The sequence below is a fragment of the Chiloscyllium punctatum genome, chromosome 3 (assembly GCF_047496795.1).
Source record: "Chiloscyllium punctatum isolate Juve2018m chromosome 3, sChiPun1.3, whole genome shotgun sequence".
NCBI classification, from domain to species: Eukaryota; Metazoa; Chordata; class Chondrichthyes; order Orectolobiformes; family Hemiscylliidae; genus Chiloscyllium; species Chiloscyllium punctatum.
In genome coordinates this window covers 147,128,369-147,152,512 of record NC_092741.1, presented here as the reverse complement: position 1 = coordinate 147,152,512, position 24,144 = coordinate 147,128,369, and the positions used below count along the sequence as shown (strand labels likewise).

Below are 24,144 nucleotides of genomic sequence, written 5' to 3'. Positions count from 1 at the left end.
CAGTATCTGCAGTCCTAACTGTCTCCTAGTATTATATGCTGATGGTTTATAATTGTTTACTTGTAGCTAGAGCCTAATTACTTGTAATAAAGAGTGACTTTTGTTCAGTACAAAAACCTGGCTCTTGCTTTCTATCAATCTGGGTCTCTGAGTCAGGTACATTGAGGAATACTGCATACTTTAAAAAACCTTTAACTTTAGTGATGACTGCAGGAATAGCTGACTTAATTTCCAGTGAACTATCCCAGTGAGGTGTGACAATTCAAAGATACTGCCAAATTGTCTTTATCTTAGGAATGATCATTCACCAAATACTGAAAAAAGACCAGCCACATAAATGATGTGGTTAATTGAGTAGGTCAAAGGTTAGCTTACTTCCTGACTCCTTAAAGATTTTTTTCACAGGAGTGTGATGGAATATTCTCACTTACCTGATGGCTTCAACTACAACAACACTCAGATATTCAATACCATCTAGGATAAAGTATTCCACCTGATTGACACTTCATCCACCACCTTAATAATTTTAGTTCTCTGCCACATGGTAACATAGCTACAGTATGTAGCATCTCGAGAATGCACTGTAGCACCTTCCAAATAGATTTGTTTTGGCAAATACTTACTAACTCTATCACCTAGAATATCCAGAGCAGCAGGCACATTGGAACACAATCACACACGAAGTTCCTTATTTAATCACTCACTATCATGATTTGGACATGAGTCAGCATTCCTTCATAGCAACTAGGTTCAATTCCTGGAAGTCCTTGCGAAAAAGCACAGTTGGCACCGCATTACTAAGCAGTTCAAGAAAAAGACCTGCCACCATTATAAAGGCAACCAAGTATGAATAATAAATGTTGATCTTGGCAGGGATGCCCAAATCCCAGAATTTAATCAAATAAAAATGTTGGATTTGCTGTTTTTGACCCATTGCACTTTAACTTTGGCTTTCTGTCTTCAATTCAATGCAGCGTCAATGATTTGGAAATGGAATTAGGTAATAATAGACATGTACGTGTACTCTACCCACCAGGAATTAAATAAAATGAAAAGCACATGGGAAATATTTCCTCAAGGATTGACAGTAATAAAAATGCTACAAACATCCAGGACTTTAAAACATGTAAAACTTCCAGTAAGTCTGTGGCAGAGAAATTGGTAGCTGTAAGAAAAAAACTTTTTCAACAAAGTTCATAGGTCTATTCAAAATAATGGACGACAGTTTAAGAAATCTGCATATTAAAATGAACAAGTAAATTAGAGGCAATAAATATGTATTTTCCCAGATGGCCACTGCTAGCAGCTGTGGAATTTTTCACCGCAATGAGTATGTGGTACTGGATAAAAAAATAATATTTTCTAATTCACCTTTTCAGCGATGTTATTACACATTTCTGGAGCAGGTGGGATTTGAACCTGAGCCTCCTGGCTCAATGGTAGGGTCATCAGTGACCCACAAGAACTGCAAAAGGTTGTTCACTGCCACCAATTCTCCCTTTTGTCTCAGATCTTTTTAGGGATTAGTGGTAGAGAATATATCGCAGTAGAGTATCTACAGAAGAAACATTATTCTCAGATAAGAAGAAGGTTTGTTGCATGAAAGCAATAAGTACAAATACATTTCGTCATTACTCAGTAATTAATAGGTCTTTAGGAAACTGGTGCAGCTCCACCTACTCCTTATGAAAGCGAGAATAGATGGCATTGCCTCCATACATGAATTGTGTGTAGCCTAAGTAGAATGGGTGGTGCTAATGTAACACGAACATTAACCCAATAAAACTGAAAGAACTATAGATGTAAAACAGAAACATTAACCCCTTGAGAACAATTACCTTATACAACATAATATTCATTAAATCCCTACATTGTGGAAGCAGGCCAATCGGCCCATCAAGTTCACATCAACCCTCCGAAGACTGTTCCAACCTTATTACCCTGCATTTCCCATGGCTAATCCACCTAGCCTGCACATCTCTGGACACTATGTGCAATTTCGCACAGCCAATCAACCTAAACTGCACATCTTTGGACTGTGGGAGGAAACCAGAGCACTCAGAGGAAACCCACACAGACTCCACATAGATAGTCACCCAAGGGTGGAAAACTGTACCCAGTTCCTGAGCCACTGTGCCACCCAACATATCCTTCAACAATTAGCATCACTGATATCCAATGAAATCAAAAACAGAAAGAGGTAAGATAAATTGAATAAATTAATATCCTAACAAGTTGGTAGAACTTTAAAGATGAAAAATGTGATCCAAAAAGCAAGTGAATGAAAGCCTTGAAAAAAAGTTCTGTTGAAGGGTCTCTGGATTTAAAATGTTAATTATGTTTCTCTCTCTCCAGATGCTGCCAGACCTGTTGAGTTTCTCCAACACTTTCTGTTTTTATTTTCAGATTTTCACTATCCACAGTTATTTGTTTTATTTTGTATGAGTTAAAGTGCTGCCTATGTATCCCTGCTTTGGTTCAATTATTCCTTCTTTCTCTAACCTTTCACTTAAAAACCATACTTAGCCAAGACATAAAGTAAAAGTCTTATGTCAGCATACACATCCTGTCATTTTCCAGTATAAATTCCTATGAAACTGTCCATAAAACTTCTGTCCTCCTTTTCCATTCTCAATGGAGGCATTGCACTACCATTTGTAAAATGGAGTAATAGCAACCACCAATACCATGGTGATTTAGTGGTTAGCACTGCTGCCTAATGGAGCTGGGTTCGACTCCAGACTCAGGTGAGTGTGTGGAGTTTGTACAGTCTCCCCATGTCTGCATTGGTTCTCTCCAGCTGCTTCAGTGTCCTCCCACAATCCAAAGATGTGCAGGTTAGGTGGATTGGCCACGCTAAATTGCCCATAGTGTCCAGGGATGTACAGGCTGGTGGGTTACCCATGGAAAATACGAGGTTACAGGGATAGGGTAGGGGGGGTGGGTTTGGGTTGCATCCTCTTTGGAGGGTCGGTGTGGACTCGACAGGCCGAATGGCCTGCTTCCACCCTGTAGGGATTCAGTGATTCAATGACTGAACTGAAAGTGAATTACATCTGTGCAATTTCAATAAGGCCTCATACAAGAGATTAATATGCAAAGTTAAAGTGCATGGGATTGGAATTCATGTACTGAAATAGATTCAGAACTGTTTGACATACAGTAAACAAAGATCTTCTTCTGAGCGGCCAGCAGTGACTAGTGGGGTGCCACAGGGATCATTGCCTGAACTCCAGTTAATCACATTAATGATCCAGATTAGGAACCTTCATGTTATACCTCCACGTTTGCCGATGACACAAGCTGGATAGGATGGTGTGCCGTGAGGAGCATACAGAGGAGCATCTGTATACTGTGGACAAGTACAAGGCAGATGCTGTATAATGTGGACAAATGTGAGTTTATCCAGTTTGTTAGCAAAAACAGTTATGGAGATTACAGTATTATCTGAATGGCGATAAATTGGGAAAGAGAGAAAAATAACAAGACTTGGGTGTCCTTAAACACCAGTCACTGAACGTAAGTATGCAGATATGGCAGACAATGAAGAAGGCAAATGGCATGGTGGCCTTCATAGGGAGAGGTTTCAAGTACTGGAGCAGGGATGTTTTGTTGCAATTGCACAGGATGTTGGTAAGACCACACCTGGAGTGCAGGTTTATTTCTTTATCTGAGGAAGCATGTTCTGGCTAATGAGAGAATACAATAAAGATTTATCAGACTGATTCCTGGGGTGGCAGACTGATGTACAGGGAGAGACTGGATAGGTTAAGCTTCATTCACTTGGATTTAAAGTTTGGGAGAAGATTTGTAGCTCGGGTGCTCGTTGTTGTGGTAGAGACAGGCCACTATAAATGCTGGAGGAAACAGCACAGAAGTGCTTCACAGGAGGCTCCCAAGCACTGAGGATGTCACCTAGACAGGGGACAAAACGTTTGCAAGACAAATTCCCAGCTCGGCGAACAGAACCACAACATTTGGGTTTAAAAGAATGAGGGGGGATTTCATAGAAACCTGTAAAACTCAATCAGCATTAGCCAATGTAGATGTAGGAAAGATGTTCTCGAAGCTTGAGCAGTCCAGAACCAGCCTAAATCTAAGGGATAAACCTTTAGCACTGAGATGAGGAAAAGTTTCTTCACCCAGAGAGTGGTGAGCTGTGGATTGTCTTCCACAGAAAGCGGTTGAAGCCAAAACATTGCTAAAGGAATCAAAGGTTATGGCGAGAAATTGGAAACAGGGTTCTAAATTGGATGATCAGCCATGATCACATTGAATGATAGAGCTGGCTCAAAGAGCCGAATGGCTTATTCCTGTTCCTATATTCTAAGTTTCTATATAGCAATTGATATATTGATATATAACATAAATATCATAAAAGTGAAATGCACATCCATGAGTATTTTAAAGCAGAAGTAAACTTATTAAAGCACAGTCATTAATTTTGAACTTTGGGGATGTGCACAGATAAAACAAATATCCTAACTTTCTTCAATAGGGCGTAATCTAGTAATGAGGAGAAAGTGAGGACTGCAGATGCTGGAGATCAGAGCTGAAAATGTGTTGCTGGAAAACTGCAGCAGGTTAGGCAGCATCCAAGGAGCAGGAGAATCGATGTTTTGGGCATGAGCCTTTCCTGAAGAAGGGCTCATGCCCGAAACGTCGATTCTCCTGCTCCTTGGATGCTGCCTGACCTGCTGCACTTTTCCAGTAATCTAGTAATGACCCTGCCTAAGTTTTGAACATCTTTAGAAATAGCATTACACTAAATTGAAACAAGATGAAATCCTATTTGAAGCTCCCAGGAAAGACCAGAAACTAGAATCTGATACAGGAACTGAATTTCTGCAAGCATAAAATAATAATGGCTTTGCAACTGCCATCAGCAATAGGAGCACAGAGGAATCCTTTATTGTGACCTCATTTCATCTCCAAATCACGGTGACTAAATGGAACTAAGGTCACAAAGGCATGGTTAAAATATAGTGCATCAAACAGAGCAAATCCAAAATAGGATCAGGGTTTCACTCTCATCATAGAGCTAAAGTAATCATAGAGCTAAGCCGACCCAGATGTTGCATTTTAATCAGTTTCAGCATCAAGGTTGAGACCCACAGCAGCAGGCTGCATTGTGTACTAGAGACATGATTAATGTGGCTACAGTATCCTCCACGTTTGGGGGCATGTTGTAATTAAAATACTATTTGCTTAGATTAGATGCATAGATCTAAGGTGTAGATCAGAGATATACATAATAGGATAGTTCCTTATACAAAACAAGTCTTTAATGTGCTTTGTTTGTGCTCATGTATATGTGTGTGCGTGAGTGTGGGGTACTTACTGCTGCTAACCTATTGTGGTAATAAACCACTGGGCTTTATGATTGAATTTTCATTAAATTTAGCAAAGAAATAAGGAGTTAATAATTCAATCCTTTAAATTATATTTTTAAATATTATATATCCTATTACATAATTATTCATTTCTATTCAAATTTGATTGAATAGAAAATGGTTATTTGGCTAAAAATAAAATATTAAGTTGCTGGGGAAGGTGGAATAAAACCTGCTGGAAAATCTCAACGGATAAGGCAGCACATGTGGTAAAAAGAGAAAGATTAGGTTCACTTTATAGGCTGATGTCCTCTCATTGGAATTTTCTTTTCTTGTCCTTTCAATGACAGATAATTGTCTGAGCATATTCATTATGGCCAATAAGATCTTGATTATGAAAGCAGATTGTGAACATCAATCATTTTTAAGGGACATTCGTCATTAATTGGAATGGTTGCTGCACAGCACTGCCACAAGATGGTGCTACAAAGTTTCTGCAGTAGGTGTGTCCAGTCCAATCAGAAAGGAGATGTTGTTGAAGTTATTTGTGGGGAATGGGGTGGACCAGTTGGGAACATTCAGGGAACAGTGATCATTGTATCATAATGTTAAAGTTGGCTATGGGGAAGGACAAGGACAAACCTTTAATGAGGTAAGGATAGCATGCTAAATGAATAATGGGCTGTATTTAAATAAGAGACAGATAAAGTACAGTTAAGTATATACCCCTGAAAGGTCAACAAATCCTGAGTTTCCCAAATGAGGAAAGATTCTGATGAAGCAAAAAAGCTTTGCTTATGACAGAAATTGTGAGTGGCATGATGACTCAGTGGTTAGGACTGCTGCCTCAAAGCACCAGGGACTCTGGTTCGATTCCAGCCTTGGGTGACTGTCTGTTGGAGTTTGCGCATTTGCCTTGTCTGTGTTGGTTTCCTCTGGGTGCTCTGGTTTCCTCCCACATTCTAAGATGTGCAGGTTAAGTGGATTGGCCATACTAAATTGTCTATAGTGTCGTAGTTTATGTGGGTTGACCATGGTGGTTGCGGGGTTACAGGAATAATATCTGGATGAATTGTCTTCAGAGGGTCAGTGTGGACTTGATGGGCCAAATGACCTGCTTCCACACTGTAGGGATTCTATTTCTAATCTCATATTCTAACTCAAGTCAGGTGAGTAATACAATTGAAAAGCAAGCTAAATGTATAAGGTTCTGAGAGAAATTGAAAAAGGAAATAAGTGAAGGAAACAGAGAGAGTAAGAAAACACTAACAGCAAACATTGAAATGGGAATGTAGAAGTCTTCCAGAAGCATATAAGTAGTAAAGTTTCATAAGAGGAGTGTGGCTGTTCATGGACCATAAATGAGATTTATGCATGTAGTGAGGGAGTATGGTTGATGCATTAAATTAATACTTTGCATTGTTTTAACAAGGATGAAATGCTGCCCAGGTCACAGTGAAGAAAGAGATGATTCAGATACTTGAATGTTGTAAAATTGGTAAGTGTGGGGTACTGGTTATTCTTAAACACCAATACTAATTGAGGTGTACCCAAGGATGCTGAGGAAAGTGAGATTTTAAATTGTTAATTGTTTTTGGACTGGAGCAGATTTTATAGTGAAGTTTCCCCACAGATCAGCATTGGAACCTCCGTGTTTACTGATTTATGTTAATGGCCTTGACCATGGTATAGAGGGGATATTTTCAAAGGTTGAAGATTGTAAAGAAAGTTGGAAACATTGTGCTCTGGTGCAGTAACTGGTGCACCTATCAGGACATAATACCCCAGCTCAACTCTCCACACATAGAAACATAGAAGATAGGAGCAGGAGGAGGCCATATGTTCCTTGGAGCTGCTCCGCCACTCATCATGATCATGGCTCATTGTCCAACTCAATAGCCTAATCCTGCTTTCACCCCGTAACCTTTGATCTCATTAATCCCAAGTGCTATATCTATCTACCTCTTGAAGCCATCCGATGTATTGGCATTAACTACTTCCTGTGGTAATGAATTCCACAGGATCACCATTCTCTGGGTGAAGAAATGTCTCCTCATGTACGTCCTAAATGGTCCTCCCCGAATCCTCAGCCTGTGACCCCTAGTTCTGGAAACACCCACCATCAGGAACATCCTCCTCTCATCCACTCTGCCTAGTCCTGATAGAATTTTATAAATTTCTAGGTGATCCCCCCTAGGTTTGTGTGAACACCATTGAAAACAATCCTGACCTGGTCAATCTCTCCTCAAACGTCAGTCATGCCATCCCTGGAATCAGTCTGGTGATCTTCGCTGCACTCTCTCAAGAGCAAGAGCATCCTTCACCCCAAGGAAAGCCTTTAAAAATGCTTTTCCAGTTTATAAATTCCTACTTCAGAAATAGAACCAGTCTGACTCAATGTTGGAATACAGACAGACTGTAACTGCACACCTTTAATGCATTGTCTGAGCTGAGATGTCACCTTTTTAAAAATAAAACCTTAAGTTATCTTTGGAATATGACTTGAAAGAAGTTGTGGAATTTACATATTAATGAATCAAAACTTGCATCCCCATTCGAAGTGAATAAAGAATTAATAGCAATCCAAGTTTGTTCAACATCAGTTGTATGACACTTTGATATTTTACTATAAATTCTGTGTCTTATGATCCTGCCCCACTAGCTACTTGACAAAGGAGCAGCACTCCAAAAGCTTGTACTTCCAAATAAACCTGTTGGGCCAGAACCTGGTGATGTGTGATTTTTAACTTAATCCAGTTGATCAGCCCATTCCTTCTGCAATGGACTGAAAGGGAGATGGACAAGGCCACTCTAGCTGTCAATCAGGCAGTGCCCACCCAATTGGAAAATACGAGGGGGGTGGGGAACCGGGGGCTGTCAATCAGGCACAGCCTCGGTTAATAGGGGGCGACATGGGTGGGATTCGTTTGCAGTCTATCGGACGTAGCCCCAGCCAATAGGATAGGGAAATGGCTTGGACTGCGATGGTTGTCAGGGTGAAGGAGACGACATTGGCTTCAGGAGCTGTCAATCACAATGAGCTTCGACCAATTGTAAAGGAGCATAGGCTGGGCCCGGTGCCTTGTCAATCAGGCGTTTGGGGCGGTGGATGGGCGGGGTCACACGTCCAGTCAATCAGGTCCCGTCCAAAGGAGAAAGCAGGACCCGACGCACGGGCGATCAATCAAGCGGTACGCCAACATTGGAGGGGGAGGTGGGCGGGGCCACATGAAACGTCAGTCAGGAGACACCCCTGAAGTAGGAGAGGGGGAAGCGGGGTTAAAGGCGGTGTCAATCAGGAAGCACGCCGGCCAATGGGAGAGGGGGAGCGGGGCTACAGGCGATGTCAGTCAGGAGGCACCCCGACCAATGGGAGAGGGGCGGGCTGATGGGGATGGGCTGGATCTGAGGTTGGTGTGCAGCGCGAGTTGGCAGCTCGAGCTCAGGACCGTTAAGAATCAGCAGCGGTAGCGGCGGGGCAGGAGAGTGAAGTGGTACCGGACACGGAGATACAGGGCACACCGACACAGCTTTACCTGGATGGTTCACAAGGTGAGGCTTCGGGGCAGTGCAAACATACAGGGGCTAGGTAAGGGGGGGGGGGGGGTGTTTTTTTTTCTCCTGTTTATTCTCTCTTCTGTGTTCCCAGTTCCTGCAGCTTCTGCTGGGGGAAGGAAAAGTAGTGATTGAGAGCCTGGAGCTGTGTGTGTGGGAAGGAGAACCGGACTAATCCGCTTCTTGTTGTCTCAACATTTACAGGCTGAGGGGGGACAGTCCTCTTGAGTGGGCTCTCAGATTAAAGGATGGCTTGGTGCCAGTCAGCCCAGTGTAGCCTCATGGCTGTCTGTGGCCTTTCTCTGCTTCTCTCTCTCTCTCTCTCTCCCCACCCCCCCACCATCATTGCAGCCTCTACTTAAGTTTTATGAGAGCCTTGTGCGCTTTCAAATAAAAAAAATGTTAACTCTGCCCATTCTGCCAGCTTTAAATCAGAACGGTGTGCTCTCGTTCTGGGCACTTGTCTCCGTGTGCATCTCCAAAGATGATCTGCAGTGCACTGGCACTGCTGCAGATCTTGACATGGGAAGGTTGATTCATTTTGCCACAGTGGCATTTCTTATTGCCTGAAGATGAGCTGACTAGATCAAAGCTGGTTGCCAGTGGATTGCATGTATACAACTGTGATTGAAATAAATCTCTGATATTTGAGCATTCATGGCAGCTTTAGGATTGAGGGCAATGTTGCAGTGCAGTGGCATCAATTGCATTTTGCAAGAGAGGTGTTATGAGCAGTATTATTACCTTGCTGGGTTAAACTGCTGTGCAATCAAAGGACCTCTGGCTTTCCTCAGGTATTGAGGATGTCATTGAACATGTTGAAGTGTGCAGTGACTTGAGTATCTGGAGGAGTTATGCATAGTTTGTTAGCTGCTTTGTCCAGCTGCACACACAAACTTAATGACAAATAAAATTAATCAGTTCTGATGAGAGGAGGAGGTGATGGGAATTGATGGGGGTGGGGGTGGTAGTCAGATATACAGTTAGTTTAACTTTATGTTCAGTGTGCTCCATAGTCCCTTAATTGAAACTTCATTTGGATATTGTTTAGTATAGTATTGGTGAATTTCTGCTAATTTCTTGTATAGGTTCAACACTAACATGACAATATTTTAGTATCCTTTATTTTAGAATGTGCTAAAAATTAGATTCCCCAGAGTGTTTCATACATTCACTGATTTTTATCTGCTACAGTAAAAATTTCATCAGTGAATTTTGATGTTTTCTACAGTATTTCTTTTACTGTAGTTCTTTTACATTGCTGCATCTGATTTCGATGTCTGTTTCATCACTCTTTTCAAGCATATTTTTGCCATATTTTTTCTTTCCTCATAATCTATTTAAACTTGCATGGCTGCTTTGTGATGCCATTAATTGAAAAAGTATTTTTGCCTCCCAACTAACTATTGGGCTGGTTTTCTCTGATTGGTAGGCTATCATCCTCTTTGTATCTTTTTCATATTTATTACTATCTGCACATTACACTTTGTAAGTTTTGCAGAATTCTACATCGGTATATTAGCTGACAACACCCAGGTCTACCCACCAATAACCCCTCTTGATTTCTGTTGTTTTAACATAGTTTAACTGCATGTATAATATCATCTAATCCTGGATGAGTAGAACAAATAAATATTGGGAAGACTATTGTCTTTTAGGCCCTGAGACCAACTCATTCCTTTGGTGTTATCTTCAACTTGAATCAGGTCCTCACCACTCAACACCTTGCACCTGCTAGTCTGTGTTAGTACCTCGTTTAAAAATACCTTTAATTTAAAAATTATTGACCTTGTTTCCAACTTCCTTTATAGTTTTGGCCCTGTTTGTTTCTTCAGCTCTGTTACCCTCAAATATCTGTTTCTCCAATTCTGGCCTCTTTCACATACCGACTTGTAAGTATTACACCATTCTTTGTCTTGCATCCTAATGTCTCACCCTGAACTTTGGAATTAATATGTATGAGCTCCTCTGCCTGACTTTCAGATGCTTTTGAATCTACTGACGAAGTCCTCTAGAGGGTGAGAATAAGGACCTCATGGTAGATAATAAAGAAATGGCAGATGGAATGAATGTTTTTCTTGCGGATGGGAAAAAAAAATCCCAGTAATAGTTGTAAATCAGGAGGTTGAAGGAAGAAAGGAACTTGGTGAAATTTATTATCATTAGGGAAATGGAAGTGAGCAAACCAATGAAGCTCTAGGTTGATAAGACTTTGGGTCCTGATGGATTTCATTCTAGGAGCAAACACGAGGTGAGTAATGAGGTAGTAGATGAATTAGTGCTAACTTCCCAAAACCCATCCGATTCTGGATAGGTTACATCAGATTGGAAAGTAGCAAATATAACCTCTCTACTCAAAAAGGGAGAGAGGCAGCTATAGGCCACTTAGCTTGACAGCTGTCATCGGAAGGTATTCAAATTTATCATTTAGCTTTTGAGAAATTTAAGCTGATCTTGAAAGGTCAGCATAGTTCTATGTTTCATCTGTTTATTAGAATTTTTGCAGAAGCAACATGTGATGTAGAGAAAAGGAAACTCAATGATGTACTGGACTTGTATTTTCCAAATTACCTTTAAGGTTCCATGTACAATATCCTGTCATAATGTAGTAGCAGCAGTTAGATCCTAAAAGAGGTAGCTGCAGAGGTTGCAAATACATTGCTTGTAATTTTCCAAAAAATGCTTGGAGTCTGGAGAAGTATGAGAGGATTGGAAAACTGCTAATGTTCAAAATAGGAGGGAGGCAAAAAGAAGGTAACTATAGGCTGATTGTCTAACATCTATTTTTGGAGAAATATTGGAATCAATTATTAAGGAAGTAATAGCAGCCCATTTGGAAAATCATAATCTAATCAAACAGAGTCAGCATGGCTTCATGAAGGGAAAATCATGCCTGACTAGTTTCAACATTTTCAAGGAAATCTCAGCCAGAGTGGATAGAAGGGAACTAACAATTGTGTTTTATTTGAACTTCTGGAAAATATTTGACAAGGAACCTCAAAAAGATTAAGCCATGAGACAAGAGAACATGGTGTTGGTATTATATTGGCATGGATACAGAATTTGCTACTGGGCAGGAAACAGTGAGCGGGATTAAAGAGTTGTTCTTCAGATTGGCAATCTGTAACCAGTTGGGTTACATAGGGGTCGAGCTCGAACCATAATTGTTTACAATGTATATTAATGACTTTGGGGAAGGATGTGAAAAGTGCTATAGCTTATTTTAATGACAGCAGAAAAAATAGGTGAAAAGGCAAGTTGTGAGTGGGATACCATCAATTTACAGAGAGTGATTTATAGGTTAAGTAAAAGTTGGCAAATGGAGTATAATGTGGAAAAAAAAATGAAGTTCATTTTAGAAGGGAGAACAAAAGAGCATTGTATTATTTAAATGGAGAAAAACTGCAGAAAGCTGCAACAAAAAGATTTGGTGCTTGTGTGTGAAAGCTACCGCACACATGCAGGTAATCAGGAAGGTGATGGAATGTTGCCCTTATTTCAAGGGACTTGAAGTATAAGCGTAGGGAAATCCTACATTCTTTCTTCAAGGTGTTGGTGAGACCCCATCTGGAATACTGTGAGCAGCTTTGGTCCCCTTCTTTAAAGAAAAGGTATCACTTCATTGGAGGTACTTCAGAGAAGATTCACAAGAATGATCCCTGGTATAGAAGATTGTCTTATGAGCAAAGTTTAAACAGTTGATGACTATGCTTCTTAGAAGAATGAGAGATGATCTCATTGAGACTTATTGGATTCTTGAGGAGCTTGACTGGGTAAATACTGACAGGATGTTTCCCTTGCAGGGAGAATCCAGGATCAGAGGGCATAGACTCAGAAGAGGGTTGCCTGTTTAAAACTGAAATGAGGAAGAATTTCTACTCTCTCTGGGACATGAATTTTTGGAATACCTTGCCACAGCGAGCTGTGGGTGCGCAGTCTTTGTGTATATTTAAGGCTGAGATAGATTTTTGAACAGTAGGGGGATTCAAGGGTTATGGGAAAGTGAATGAGCATGGATGTGAGGAGTGTTGGATCAGCCATTATCCTGTTGAATGGCAGAGCAGTCTTTGAGGGGCCAAATGGCCTACTCTTGTTTCTATTTCTTGTGATCTATGAGTTCATGGTGTAGTGGATAACATCCTAGCATGGTGTGGCAGATTGGCTAGCTGTTGCAAAACAAAATGTATGCATAAATGAATCTTTTACAGATTGTCAGGATGGAAGAAGTGGGGTCCTGCAGAGGTCTCTGTTTGACCCTTGTCTTTATCCATGTCATTGATATTAATTATAAATTAAGGAGAACAAAGACGTGGTAGCTAAATTTGCAGAGAATGCATAAAAAATACATTGGTTAAGAATATTGTGAAGATGACATAACCAGTAAGCAGGCAGTTACTAATAGGTTGAGAATGCATAAATCTGGTTGAAGTATAATGCAGAAAAAGTTTTTCACTTTCGCAAGTAGATTAAATAAGCAGTGCATGATGTAAATGGAGAACAATTGCAGAATTGAGGTGAATAATTTGCAGACATCTAGTATATGTGTACATTAAGTAGTTAATGCTGATATAATGTTGTCTTTATTTTCAATTTCTCTCATAAAAATTAAGATGTTACGATGCGTTTGTGAGACTACATCTTTAATATTGTGCACTGCTTTGGTCGTCTTCTCGAAGAAAGTGTGTAAATGTGTTGGAAACAATTTGGGAGTTTACTGGTTTGATACGTGGAATGATTGGGTCGTGTAATGAGGGAAAATTGGGCAGGCTGGGCTTTTTCTCAGTGAGGTTTAGAGGAGCATGAGGTGATTTGCTTGAAGTTTACATAACTCTGAATGGACTTTACAAAATGGATGTGGAAAGGATATTTCCTTAATTGGTGATTTTTGTTTTTGTTGAGATCAGGAATGTCTCTTTTAGAACAGGTATGAAGAGAACCTTTAGAGGAGCAAGTTACTGCAGATGCTGGAATCTACTGTAAACAAAAAATGCTGGAAATCAGTGGGTCAGGCAGCATTCATGGAAAGAGAGCAAGCTAATGTTTTGAGTCTAGATGACTCGTCACAGCTTGCTTTGTCTGCATGGATGCTGAAGAGAATCTTTGAGTTGAGACTTTGGAACTCTGCCTTTAGAATGTGGTGGCAGTGGATGCATTTAATGTTTTTAAGGTTGAGATAGATTGAATTTCTTGCCTCACAAGAGTCTGAGGTTATCAGGGGTAAATGCAAATGTGGAATTCAGAACAGAACTGGATCAGCCATAATGTTATTTAATGATTTTAGCAGACTTGAAGTGCTAAGTGACCTAACTCTGCTCCTAACTTGTAAATCTACCTTTTTACTTTTTAAAGCTCAGTGAATGTTTTAACGGTGCTCTGTAAGTACATGTTGGGGTCACTTGGAGATTTAAAATTAACCTTGGCAATTTTAGGTGTCTAGTTGAAAACAATCATTGTGCAGTATTAATCATAATATGTTAATAATATCTTCCATAGGGACAAAATCGCAGTTGTGATCAAGAGGGAGGAATTTATGATGTCATTGGAATGGCTGTATAATCTGTAAAATTAGAATCCTATTTATATTTTCACTGTTAATTTTTGTAGTTAATTTACTTTCCCAGCTTCTAATTTAAAAAAATACACAAAATATTGTCCCTATCCAGTTATTGGTGTTGAGCATGACTTAATGATGGTACAACAAAAATGACTTATTTATTGGCAATTCATGGAATCTAATTCATATCCTGTAGCTGCTTACTGTACATTTTTTTTCTCTGCTTTGCCTATTAAGCTATTTGAACAATGTGAAGTTTTTAATATAAATGGTATTCTGTTATTACAGGCTTAACATGAATAATGACAAATAGAGAGGAAATAAAGCATTGAACCAATAACTTTATTCTATGTATTTGTTTTTACGCAAGTTGAATGATAAATCAGAATATAACACCACCTTTTTAGAGGTGCAATATGCTAGTTGAACATTTCTCACTATTAACTGATTGTATGGGTACAAATGAATGCTGAGAATATGGCATTTGTGAGGGACAAACATGATTGAATTTAATATAGTGGATATTATTGTGGAAATCTTCAGTGTATTGTCATTATGTTGTTCGAATTTTTATCCTGGAAGAAAGTTTGAATTACTGTTTTGATTTCTGGAAATTTGTTGGAATGAATGGATCGGCAATTTGTTACTGATAAGTATTGAGATAAGTAGTGTCTTAATTTGAATAATAATCCAATTTAGTTTGGATTGTATTTTGTTGGGTCTGTTCACTTTAGTTTTTGCCAAATTTCTGAATTGATGGTGTAAATATCTTAGAACAGTGGTAAATTTCAAGCTGGTTCAACATTTTGTCATTTTACTCAAATGAATTCTCTTTTATTAAAGTTATTGACCAGTTTTGAATGTGCTCAAGAGTTTCATTTTTAGGTTTGAAGAATTTAAACCAGGATTCAATATTGTTTAACACTTCTTTCACATGGCCTCTAATATTATGCTTCCAGTCCCTCCAGCTAGAATGTAAGTGGTTTTACTGAATCCATTCTCCTCAGGCAAGGAACTGTTTAAATTAAGACAAGTTGACCTATTGTGTATGGCAAAAAGAAACTTTTTTAAAAATGTCTGGAGGCAGGTTAAATAAGCTAGAAATCATGAAACAAAAGTTTTTTTTGGTCCTTAGAACCTATTTCTTTTATAAACAGATATTTTGCTTCTTGGGAGAAGTACTACAAAGACTTTGTTTGCCTTAAGAAAAGGTAAATCATGTGTGAATTCACACCCTGATTATCACTATAACGCTAGATTATTTTGTCTTTGAGCTTATGCACAATCCTAGCACATTAGTAAATGTTATGCTTCTCGCAGTATTTTATTTTCTTCTAAAAAGTGAAGTCTCTATAGTCTTACCAGAACGTAATGCTGCTCTTCAGAGAGGGAGGCAACTGGTGGTGGTTTAACCTGAGGGTCACAATGCCTCCGGCAAGGGGAGAGACTGAGAAAGAGTCCTTCGTGGTAATGTTACAGGAATCTAACCCATTCTGTTAACATCACTTTGCATCACTAACCACCTACCCAGTCAACTGAGCTAGCTGACTCCTTCCTTCAATGGAACGTTCTACGCTGGTGGTAGCAAATGATGGCTTATAGCTTATGTGGTGGCTAATGGGTGGAAAGTGAAAACTATGACACTCAATCGTTGTTGTGGGAGGAAGAAAAAGAAGAGACAGACCAGCTTTTCCTAGCTGCTATCAGTTCTAGAAAATGATTATTGGCTTTGAAAAATTAACTATGCTATTCTGAAATTGACAGCAACTTCTGAAGTCCAGAACTGTGAAGTTAATCAGTAGTTGAGAACTTGTTAGTGATCCTCTGCTTTTCCATAGGGAACCTGTTGAAGTCTCAACAGACTGCCATGAATTAAAATCACTGAACTGATGCATACTTGTCCTTTTTTAAAATTCATTCTTAGGATATGGGCATCACTGGCTAGGTTAATATTTATTGCCCATCCCTAATTGCCCTGACGAAGGTGATTATGAGCTGTGTTCTTGAACCCCTTCAATCCTTCAAGTGCAGCGACACCACCTTGCTCCTAAAAGGGAGTTCCAGAATTTCAAATCAGTGCTTGAGAAGGAAAGGCGATACACTTTCAAGTCAGACTGGCATGTGACTTGGAGGGGAGCTAGCAGGTGGGAGTCCCATAAATCTGCTTTTTTTTTTAAGTCTTACAAGTTGAGTTTGGAAGGTGCTTTGGAGGAGCCTTGGTGAGTTACTTCAGTGCATCTTATACACTGCTGCAGTATGTCGATGGCGAAGGAAGTAAATGTTGAGAGTCGTAGATAGTGCTCATCAAGTAGGCTGCTTTATTCTGGATGATGACAAGAACTTCATCATACTCCTGACACTTGCCTTATTGATGGTGAGCAGGCATTGAAGAGGTATGAGGTGAGTTACTTGGTGCAAAATTTCTAGCTACTATCTTACACTTGTAGCCACGTTATTCATATGGCTGGTCCAATTCCACTTTTGTTGAGTGTGTTGGTGGAAAAGCACAGCAGGTCAGGCAGCATTCCTAGACGCAGGATTCTGCCTGACCTGCGGTGTTTTTCCATCACCATGCTCTCGAGTCTCATCTTCAGCATCTGCAGTTCTCACTTTCTCCCAGTTCCATTTTTGTCTGTTATAATGCTGCTCCATGTTGATAGTGCTGTTTTATATTATTAGTCTCACTGTTAAAAACCATGAAAAAGTACAAGCTTGTTCAATATGATGTAATTGGGTTTTAATGGCATGTTACGTTCATAATTGTTGCTAAAAGCTCTGGCCCTGAAGCAATATTTATTTTTATTTCTGGAAAGTCTATTTTTTTTCTAAAATGATGACATTTTATAGAGCATTTTTCTATGTTTATTTCAATTTCTACATGTAAATGTCCCAATGATTTATTTAAGTTGCACTTACTGTAAAAAATTATTTTTGAGTGGAGGATAATCAGTGCATTTTACTTCTTGGTTTGCTTTCTGTGGGAATACCTCTTGCATAAGTACTTTTTTAGCATGCTTAATGATATCACTATTGCAGGATCCCTGGATATCCTCTTGTCTTGTTCAAACATAAGGCAAATTCATTCTATTACTAGCTATTTTTGCACTGCTTTATTCATTGTGATTGTTGACCTCAATATCCAGCCTACAGTCAATGTCAATTTGTTGTAGATTTTTGCTCAGGATTTTTTGTGAAGAATCAGATGAAAAATGAATCTAAGTAAACATTAATAATAAATGAGATGTCTTTTCCAGTGCTATGTATTCTATAGAATATCCTGATTAAAGAAACTATCTCATTTTTGGCTTATTCAAATTTTTAGAATGTCAGGGATGTAACTGATCAGAACAGGAAAAATTGACTTCAAAGACATGGGGGGGGAGCTCAAATTTTGATTAATTTGCTTGCTTGGATCTTAAGAGATTGCTTTTGTATTTCCGATGTGGTTTTGCTTGGTTTTTCTGTACTTGATGTAGAAATTAGCGAGGAAGGGTATGATCTGCGGTGTTTTATAACAGTTGAAATTAAAGGACGTCCACTTGGAGAAATGCACCAATGGGTAGGTCAGCTAGAAAGTCAAGTTTGTAATTTGATAACTAATGCTATTATAGTCAATAAAGATGAAGGAATTTCAAGATCAAGTTCTGTTCAATGCAGAGGTTTTCAGAACCTTTGCATTGTTCCAATGTTACAAAAGTGGACGTTTAGAACTGAAGAATTTTACATTTTGAAATGCTGCCAATTATGTTGATTTACATCTTTATATTTGTATGTATACAGCTATGTTTGGGCAGGTACCTAAATCATAAATTTACTTGCAAACCACACAGTTTTGTGCACAATTTACAACTGCTTGTACCCAGTACATAAATTCTACTGACGTTTTATATTCATGGTTTCCTCCCACAATCCAAAGATGTGCAGGTTAGGTGAATTGGCCATGTTAATTGCCCATAGTGTCCAAGGATGTGTAGGTTAGATGCCTTAGTCAGTGGTAAATATAGGATAATAAGGTAGGGGAATAGGTTTGGGTAGGTTACTCTTCAGAGGGTTAGTGTAGACTTGCCTGTTTCCACACTGTAGGGATTCTATAAAGACCAAACCTGGATCATTAAAATATGGTGTACTTTTTTCTACTGAGGGTGCTGTTGAAAAAACTCTTAAGTTCATGAGAAAAGAAGCAGATGTGGGCCCATGAGCGTTATCTACTGTTCATTATGATCACTGCTGATCAACCTCACCACCCAATTTACTGTTCTAGCTTCCTTTGTCTCTTGATTCACTGTTGTGCTCTCAAATCTTTATGGTCTGAGTCGCAATTGAAATCCAAAGATATTTCAGTCTAGGTCTTGACTATATTTAACAACTGAGAACCCAAAGCCATCTTAAGTAGAGAATCATTCCAGGAATTTAAAACGCTCAGTAACACATTTCCTCCTAACTCAATCCTAAATGGTCAACTCTTTATTCTCAGACTGACACTTTTGTATTATGCAGTCACAGACAAAACCCCATTGGCATCTACTTCATAAACTTTCTAAAAATGTTGTAAACTTCAATGAGATCATCTCTCATTCTTCTGAAGTCCAGAGGTCATAGAGATGTACAGCATGGAAACAGACACTTTAGTCCAACCATGCCAACCAGATATCCCTCCAAACCCTCCTTATTCATATACCCACCAAAATGCCTTTTAAATGTTGCAATTATACCAGCCTCCACCACTTCCTCTGGCAGCTCATTCCATACATGCAACACCCTCTGTGGAAAAGGTTGCCTCTTAGGTCTCTCTTATATCTTTCCCCTCTCACCCTAAACCTATGCCCTCTAGTGCTGGACTCCCCGATCACAGGGAAAAGACTTTCTATATTTACCCTATCCATGCCCTTCACAATTTTGTAAACCTCTTAAGGTCACCCCTCAACCCATTTTACTCAAACTTTTTTTTATAAGATCATTTTGTCCTAGGATTCAATCTGGAGCATCTTTATTACACTCCTCTGCTAGGTTTATTAGGTAAGAGGACCAAAGCTATACTGTTTCAGATGACTCACCATAAGTTCTGTTTAACTGGAGAAGACTTCCTTACGGTTACATTCCTACGCTCTAATAATCAAAGCTAACATACCACTCGCCTTCCTAATTCCTTGCTTTCCACACTTTTTAACTTTCTTTGATTCATGCACAAGGAACCCAAATCCATCTTAGTACCAACAATTTGTTTTTATTTAAAATGCCTCCTGTAATTTTGCTACCAAAGAGTGTAATTTCCTATTTTCCCTCATATTTTACCATGTTCGCCATCTTTTTGACCACTTTCACATAATCTATCTACAGTCTTTTTTAGTCACCTTGCACCTCACTTTCCCACCTTGCTTATTTGCTTAAACTATTGTCTTGTTTATTTTGAAGTTAGCCATTTTAAAGGTATATCTGACTTCATGGTCTTGGTATTTCTGAAACCTGTGTTCTCTGAACTTACTTTTATGCAGATATTGTCCAGATGACCTTGCTTCACCTTTAGTTTAGATGTTTCCTATGTAATATATATTCAGTAGATAGAGGGGGAAGAAAGCTAGAGCAAATAGGATATCAAAGTGAACAGCAAATTAAACAGAAACTAAATAACAAGGAACATTTACCTTGTAAATGTTGGAGGCAGAATGGGAAAGGGGCCCACTAGACTAAACAAACGAGTATACAGATTCATGACATAAGGGCATAGCTAAATATGGAATAAAGCCATCGTGTTAATAAGTCCTTAGAATACTGCAACAATAAGCAAATAATTATAAAAGGCTTGAAAGCGACAATGGATAATAAGTGCAAGACAGTTCATACTTTTAAATGTTTGTTTTGTCCAAATATTCACACCGGAAACTGTAAGCTGTATGCTCTCTCTAAATAGAGAGAAGCTAAGCTAAAGTGATGACATAAGATTACATGTTTAGACTATCTGAAAGTGCTCAAAGCAAATAAATCGGCTAGGACAAGTGGTGTTCATCCTCGAATACTGGGGAGAACAAAAGAGGAGTTTAGTGAGCATTTTATAACACTGAGGATAGGGAGGCTCTAGTTGATTTAAAATAAATTAATTACCCATTTTCAAAAAATATGATGAAACAAATCTATTAGTTTTTCCTTTGTACTATAAAACATTGGAATTAATTAGGTATACATTTAAGATTTGTATGCCTAATCACTTGGTAAAAGACAAACATGAATTCAGAAGATGCATATTCTGCCAGTGCTATGCCAGATGTGTTTTGCAAAATTCCAGTGTGCTATACCTTGACTTACAAAAGCTTTTGATAAAACTTCCTCTTCAAAGGCTTAAGTGAAAGCTATGGATATTTTGATTGGGTTAGGATTAGAATCTGCAAAAAATTGAATATGAAATTAGCTGGAAAGTAGAAGGTTGGTACTTGAGATATTGTCTGAGAGTGCTCTGGGAACTGCTTGTATTTTGCATCAGTGACCTAGATGCAGAAACTGAATACTAATTCTCAGTGCAGTGGATGAGGGGAGTACCTCTCCGATTGAGTCAGATGACATATTTGTGAAAGTAGAATAAAGGCAGATGAAATTTAATGACTACAAATGTAAAGTGCTGTACATAGAAAAGAAAACCACTCTAAAAGTAGTGTTCAACATGTTCAATCAGAACCTCTAAGATGGTTGTAATGGTAAGCTTTGAGCATTAATATAAAATGTATTACACCATTAGAATGAGTGTTGCAGGACTACAGCCATGTTTCTGAGCCAGAAAACCCAGGTTCAAGTCATCACATCTCTGAACGTGTAGATTAGAAAATATCTAAATTAACAGAACCTTATCAACACATGGAATATGCTTCCAAACAAATTTGTAAAGCAATAAAACTCCGCGTTAAGTGACAGCAATGGAGCATTTTGATGAGTATGTAAGATCTTTCTGGATGGATGCACAAGGGTCATACAGGCTTGTTCCCCCATAGTTCAATTTTGTTGTAGTATATTACAAGATAGGTCAGATGTATTGCTTCATAAGGAAAGGGACATTATATTGTAGCAAATATAATGTGTGCATTTCCTTAATGTTTGGAGATGTAATTACCCTACATTCGTCTGAGTGCTGGGTTCACATTGAGGTCAACTTGTGAATGACAACACTGGCTTTCTTTAGTTGACAGGTTAATTGAGAAGTTGACGTATTATGGATGCATTATTTCTTGGGCAGGGAACTAAAACAGTGTTTTTAAATTGTTTTGCTTTCAGAAGAGTCAAGTGCAAGAAGAATGTATAAATTGTCAAAATCCTAACAATTACTGCTTACCAAGTTGAAAACATTCCCACATTTTACAGTTAGCTTGCAGCTGTTTAATTATTTCTTACTTTGTTTTAGCTTTTTGCTGGAGTGTATGAGAGTATAAAAGATGGAGTTATTGTGGTTGAACTAATGGTAAGGCTATCAGCACTTGCTGTTACTTATGTGGAAATTGGACAGCAACTTCCAGTGATTGTGCATACACAGCTAAATAAGGAAGCCAGACGCTTGGAGATGCTCTACTTCTTTAGAAGCTGTGCTGTGATGGTATTTCACTTTCTGACTCATGGTTCAAATGCATTTATTGCATTTATCTCTGAGATGAATACTGAACTTGCTAGGAAATAATCAGGCCTTGTCCATTTCAGCATAAGCGTCTGTTATCAACATAATAAGTCTTAATTATGGGCAAACAGCTTCTGTGATATGGAAAATTAACCTATTAGTGTGGAGCTTCATTCCTTCAACATTTCTCCATCTTTGAAGCTTTTACCATTTGTTATATCATGAGACAATAAGAAATAGGAACAGGAGTAGCCATTTGGTTCCTTGAACCTGCTCTGCCATTCAGTAGGATCGTGGCTGATCTGACATTCCTAATGGGAGAAAGTGAGGACTGCAGATGCTGGAAAAGCGCACCAGGTCAGGCAGCATCCAAGGAGCAGCAGAATCGACTTTTCGGGCATGAGCCCTTCTTCAGGAATCGACATTCCTAAGGTCAACTTTGCTGTCCTTCTCCCATAACCCTTGATTCCCTTACTGATCAGTCTGTCTATCTCAGCCTTAAATATACACAAGGAGTCTGTCCCCACAGCTCTCTGTTGCAAAGACTCTTAACTCTTTCAGAGAAAAAATCTTAGCCTTAAATGGGCACCCCCTTGATTCTAAGACTATACTCTCTGATCCTACATTCTCCCATCTGAGGAGAATCATCCTCTCCGTATTTACTCTGTTAAGCCCCTTAAGAATCCAGTATGTTTCAATGAGATCACCTCTCATTCTTAACTCCCAGTGCGCACAGTCCCAATCCGTTTAATCTTTGCTCATAAGACAATCCTTTATTGCCAGGGATCATTCTAGTGACCCTTCTCTGAATTGCCTCCAATGGAAATATAACTTTCCTTAAATAGGGATACCAGAACTGTTCACAGCAGATGTTAATTTTCAAAAATTAATCTTCCTTTTTATTTCATTTTAATGCACATTTGATTTTATATTGAAGGTATTCCAACAAATATATCATGGTTAAGACTACATAGCTTATTAATAATTCTCTAATTTGTTTCATTGGGGAGATACTGTGTTGCTTGCCTTGGTCTCAACAGGCCTCAGCTGCCAAAGGAAGACCACTTTTCTTTTTAACAGCAAGTTCCGAAACAAATTTCCTGTTGTGTTCTTTAAGCATACCTACACTTCCAATCTGATATTTCTTAGTTTTGGAGAAGGTTTCTGGATATAAGCGTAGCACATAGTTGAACTGGTGGATAACTGGCACTATGGAGAGGCTAGCTCAGAGGTATGGAGGAAAATTTTATGATAGTTTGTTGACATGGAAGTACTAAGCATTTGGGGAGAGGATAGTTTGAACTGGATCATGGGTTCTGTTGAATGGTGGATGTACAAGGTAATAATAATAGATAATATAATAGATTATTAGTGGGGAATTTGGAGGTAGAATGACATCTAAGTTCAGTAAACCCAGCAATTTGAACAAATGTTAATGATGTTGAACATTTTTGGTGGTCAGCAGGAAGATCTATTTGGACCAGGGCAATTGCCAAGTAGTACTATGAAAGCATTTCTAACAGAGACTGACAGCTGCCCTGAAGGAGCAGGGCAGGAGTAGCTAGACTCACCTAATGGGACCAAATAAACATAGGAAGTTTGAGGAGTGAGAGTGATTATGGAAGGAAATCCACTTCTAGGAGGAAGACTGAAGTTTGAGGACTGCAGAAAGCAGAGATGTCAGGGCTGAAACAACTGTCAGAGGACAGGAATGAGATCAGAAAATGCTATTTATTCACAGAAGATGAAATCTGTCCAATTTATGCTTTTTAAAAAAACATTTTCATAGATGTGGGTGTCACTGACAGGGCTGACATTTGCTACCCATTCCTAATTGCCTTTGAACTGAGTGATATGTTCGCTCATTTCAAAGTGTAGTTAAGAATCAATCACGCTGCTTAAAGTCTGGAATTGCACATAGACCAGACCAGATAAGATCTTTTTCCTTGAAGAACATTAGTGAACCCGTTGAATTCCTACAATAATTGATAGTTGTCATGGTCACCATGACTAAGACTAACTGTACATTTTCCAGATTTGTATTAATAGAATAAAAATTAATTAATTATACCAGCTTCCATGGTGACTTTTGACTCATGTTCCGGAGCATC

General features: G+C 38.9%; 1 protein-coding gene across 9 annotated transcripts in view; it reads left to right on the top strand.

The window, feature by feature from the left end:
* The first annotated feature begins 8,712 nt into the window (after nucleotides 1-8,712).
* LOC140466330 (CYFIP-related Rac1 interactor A) overlaps nucleotides 8,713-24,144 on the top strand; it is a 214,683-nt gene continuing 199,251 nt past the window's right edge. For 7 of the 9 annotated variants that reach the window (XM_072561973.1, XM_072561964.1, XM_072561968.1 and 4 more), the window contains exon 1: nucleotides 8,713-8,885. The gene's annotated coding sequence lies outside the window, so the exon portion shown is untranslated. The remainder of the gene's footprint in view (nucleotides 8,886-24,144) is intronic. The other 2 variants (XM_072561966.1, XM_072561967.1) reach the window with 1 other exon arrangement.